The sequence below is a fragment of the Bombyx mori genome, chromosome 16, assembly GCF_030269925.1.
Source record: "Bombyx mori chromosome 16, ASM3026992v2".
Classification (NCBI taxonomy): Eukaryota; Metazoa; Arthropoda; class Insecta; order Lepidoptera; family Bombycidae; genus Bombyx; species Bombyx mori.
The window spans coordinates 12,224,420-12,229,561 of NC_085122.1; the positions used below are offsets into that span (position 1 = coordinate 12,224,420).

A 5,142-nucleotide genomic window follows, 5' to 3' on the forward strand; every position below is an offset into this window, starting at 1 on the left:
ATAAACCTGGAAAAGACATTTTATATTTATCATACAAATATCTTCCCTTGGCGGGATTCGAACCCGCGACCCCCTTGTGTAGTGACCATGTCACTTACCACTACACCAGACGGCCGTTAACTCACTCAGTGGGCTTAAAAAAACCCGGTTTCGAATAACAATAAATATTAATAATTTGTCTATATCACACACACACAGCGTGCACTCGCATCGTGTGCCAGCGATAGCCAATTATAGCCGGTAATTGTAACACAAACAGAATCGCCCTTGGAAGCGCGAAGGTCGATCGTGTTTACAATGTCACATTATGAGATTGAAATAAACAGCGGTATGTATTATCTGTCGTGTGTGATTACATCGTGAGCGATACTTTGAGTATCATTTACTTTGGCAATAAATTATGTCAAAATATGAAAGTTAAGTACGTGGGAAATATTATGGATGTATTATGTAACAATCTGTCAACAATAGTTTGAAGTCGTCGTGGCCCAATGGATAAGACGTCTGTTGCATTCTCGTAGACAGTTACCAATATTTCTAATGAAATACGTACTTAACAAATGTTCACTATTGACTTACACGATGTAATAAAAATCAAACCCGTATAATTTGTGTAATTACTAGCGGCAGGGCGTGCTGTGAGTCCGCACGGGTAGGTACCACTAACCTACCCATTTCTGCCGTGAAGCAATAATGCGTTTCGGTTCGAAGGGTGAGGCAGCCGTTGTAACTATACTTGAGACCTTAGAACTTATATCTCAAGGTGGGTGGCGCATTTACGTTGTGGATGTCTATGGGCTCCGGTAACCACTTAACACCAGGGGGCTGTGAGCTCGTCCACACATATAAGCAATAAAATAAAATAAAAAAATCTATCCCGCAAAATTATAATTTGTGTAATTACTAGCGGTAGGGCGTGCTGTGATGCACGGGTAGGTACCACCAACCTACCCATTTCTGCCGTGAAGCAGTAATGCGTTTCGGTTTGAATGTCTATAGGCTCCGGTAACCACTTAACATCAGGTGGGCTGTGAGCTCGTTGACCTATATAAGCAAAAAAAAAAAGAAAAAAATCATCTATGCTGAAAAAAATATTCATATTTCACGAATTCCCGATATTTCATGATGACTCTTGCAGCAACGTCGTTGTAAGAGCCGGTTAAATAATAATATGTGTATAAATTAATGATTTTTTTGTTTATTTAGCTCACTTCACTTTTTTTTATTGCTTATATGTGTGGACGAGCTCACAGCCCACCTGGTGTTAAGTGGTTACTGGAGCCCATAGACATCTACAACGTAAAGGCGCCACACACCTTGAGATATAAGTTCTAAGGTCTCAAGTATAGTTACAACGGCTGCCCCGCCCTTTAACATTCCATTTGCCAAAACATTTTTTCATCATCAACTTAATATATCAAACTGCTTATCGAACATTAAAGAGAATAAATAATTGCGGCAACAGCAATATTACTGTCGTTGTCAATTTGTTTTTATTTTAATTCGACCCTGAAATATTAATCTAAATCGGAGCATGCATAACTCACGTGTACCTCAATTCCATACCTTAAATAACGTAAAATTACCTTTCTATATATCATGCAATGCTACAAGAACCTAATAAATTATTTCTTCTTCTTCTTAGTCGTTCACTCCTGGCGAAGTGGTCGTGGTTACTTAAGTCTTAATGTTTGGTTGCGGCTTTTGAGAGACTTCTCCATCTTTCTCTATTTGTGGCGGTACGTGTACACTCAGTAAGGGAACACTTCGTAGATAACTTAACCAAGTCTGTCCACAAAAAAATATTTAGAGCGCAAATTAATTAATATACCTTTTATCCGCTTTGGATATCCGCTAATATATCCCATGGTTACATTCATTTTGCTAGCGACCCCAAAGCTTGTCATCTCATAGCGATAAAACGTTAAAAAGCCATATGTAACTAACGATTACCACAGAAAAATAAGAAATAAAAGAGTAGGTACGTATAATGAATTCCAAAACAAAATGTATCTCTGCAAACGATAGTGAGTCACCTACATGAAAACCCTGATTGATTAACGGCCGTTTTCAATAACCTATCTATCCCTAGTTTCGGTTACTAAAGATAGACAAATCTATATTTTTGTCCTTACTTACGTTCCAATAACCTATCGACGGGCAGCAGTTCCTATCGGATTTATCTATCCATCGTCGGGAGGACGGATAGCCTGCTAAAGATAGAACGCTCATACAAATCGTGCTTACTTCCGTTTCAATATGAGTTTTAAGTAACTCTCCGGTAGGCGGCGCTATCTCTAGTATGGGCATTCGCTTATCTGTCAAAATCGGCCGGTTACATGTTTATCTTTCGAAAGTAAATCGCTATAATTTAATAATTGTTTCTCTTCATATTGGCATATTGTAGCAGTGATGATAGTGATATGGAATTATTTCAAATGATAATGGATTGTGATGCAGATAGTGATAGTGAGGCCGATATCATATGGTTAGGAAAATAAAGATCGTCTGAATTACATGGCGAAGATCAATAATTACGAATTTGACTATAGATTTCTGAGCAAAGGTGTTGTGAATGAATTGATTAATTTAATGAGACCATATTTGAGTGTAACGTCAAAAAGGTAAGATAAATTTTAACCATAAAAGTACTCGTTATTACAACTTATATTTGTTTATAGCAATAGCAAAATTATACCTAATTTTTGTTGTGGAATTCTATAATACTGCTGGATTCCCATGGTGCCCTAAATGACATTCATATACTAATACAATAACCTGGTAGGCTATTTACCTTCATTCTTTTTACACACTGATACCTCTACATTTTATATTTGTGTTACAGATTCAAATATAGGAGAGCAATTTAGAAATAGAAAAAGAGTATTTTGAATGTGTAATTTGTGTGCAATGCATCATTGATGTTTCAAAATGTTGTTGCTTGAAGGCCTGGGTCTACTCATGATACAACTATAATTAACCATTCCGATTGAAAAGGTATTTCTTATTTATATTACCTTATTTATATTATTATTATTATTATATATTATTATTATATTTTTATTTATTTATATTATATATTTAGGTGTTTATATGAATTTAATATGACACTATTATAATAAATTATCTACATATCAAGAGAACATTGATAACAAAGTGGACTTGGAAATTGCTATTTGCTTGCCGATAGAGGCTATCCCCACAACCCTATCTTTTAACGTGATTAATTAACCCACATACTCAATCGGAACGATTTAAAATGAATCATATATTAAAACAAGAAATACTATAGAGAGGTAATCTTTTTTTTTAGTTAAGAGCTTGTTATACTGTATTGTAAAATAATTTAAGCGAATAATGTATAATTTTCAGATGTATTGGTGTTTGTAAAAGAAGACTCCCTGTATATCATTGAAAAGTAGATTAAAACTAGAAAATATGCAAGCTGTTATTATAGCTGCCATGCTGCATAATATCGTCAGAAGTATGAATTTAGAAGAATTAGAATCAGAAATTTCAGTCGCAGATACATTACAGGAAAATAATATAATTGTTCGTAACAATTTTTCAAAACCTACATCTGAAATACAACTATGTACTTATAAATAATTGCTTCCAAAGATAATTTATAAAATAAACTCCAAAGATAATTTGACTATTTTTTATTTTCCAAAATGATAATTACATGGTAGTTAGTACATGCAAGATATTTAATTTAGAATTTGTACATATACTTAAAAAACTATCTAACATAAAATTATTATTGCCTACTTAATTTATGAAATTTAATATTCCTTTTAAGTAATTTTTAATTTTTTAAATTATCTAACTTTACTTTTGCTACAACAATCTCCTTTTCTTTATTTTCCAAGTCAAGTCTCTTTTGTGCATGCTTTATCCAAAATTTCATCTCCAATCCTTACCACCTCCAGCCTGTAATAAAGAGCATAATTATTTCAAATACTACGTCAACCTGAAGAAAAAATCATGTTTATCAATGTGTTATTAGAGACAAACAATCAACTAATTATACTAACCTTACTAAGGTTGTTTCTTATGTTGCCGTAGCGTTCTTTAAGTTTTCCCATTTTAGTCGAAGCTGCGATGGAGTTCGTGGGAATCGACGAAACGACGAATTAAAATCATTTACAAGGGTTCTTCAATTTATTGTTTGTGGCATTTGTTGCCTTATTATTGATATGTTTTTTCGCCGCCACAAGTTCTGCTAGAATCATCGTCTCATCTTTTGTCATGGGTGCTGCCTTTCTTGACTGAAAAAGATATATTTTCTAAACTTGAACTCAAAGTTTTCAAAGTAAAATTATTATTATCAATGTAGTTCATAGATACTTACAGAATTCATTTTATTTCACTGTAGCTCTTTAATTATAAACACACTTAGAATTATAAACGAAAGTTTTAAAGCGTTTTGGAGGTAAGTCATCATCTAATATAGTAGGTAAACAATAGAAAAATAAACAAAAGAAACTGATCACTGCTTATTGGCAAACGGACTGTCAAAACGTTTCGTTTCATAATTTCGACTAGGATAAAAATAGCAATACGTCCAATTTAAAAAAATCTACATATGTTTTTATTACTTTTTGTTATAAACAAATGTGTTTATGATAGTCTACAATATGCTGGTTAAATTATAGTTATAATTTAGAATAAAATAAAATAAGTCTTGATCCTGATGTTGTTTCCTATTTGTAGTAGAACGAAACGTATCAAGAGGCTCGGATAAATCGGAGGGAAGAAGCTATCTACTGTTGGTTAAAGAGAGATAGCATTTATCCGTGATTGTGAAACGCAAACTAAGGATAGATACGCTCTTGCTGATTTTCGGAGATAGCTATCTATCCGAAAACTCAGATACGTTATTGAAAACGGCCGTAAGACGAAAGCAAGTCTTATTATCGCTGAATTTGAATTATTAAGATTGTTTATCAACCATCTATTGGTATCACCGTATTTTTATGTAATAGGCCCAGCAGAGATTTCCTCCCTGAAGAAAAGCCCTAATACTAGATCGCAACGCAATTTGACTAGTCCAAAATAAAACTTTACTTTCAGATACTTACAAAAAAGCATCAAAATAATTCTACTAGCCGTTTAAGAGAAAATTTAATGACAAAAACG

General features: G+C 33.5%; 1 long non-coding RNA gene across 1 annotated transcript; it reads left to right on the forward strand.

Moving 5' to 3' along the window:
* Positions 1 to 2,066: 2,066 nt before the first annotated feature.
* On the forward strand, positions 2,067 to 3,650 carry LOC134200357 (uncharacterized). Its single transcript, XR_009975242.1, has 3 exons — positions 2,067 to 2,624; positions 2,846 to 2,997; positions 3,373 to 3,650. It is a non-coding gene; the product is annotated as an uncharacterized LOC134200357 (long non-coding RNA).
* The last annotated feature ends 1,492 nt before the right edge of the window (positions 3,651 to 5,142 follow it).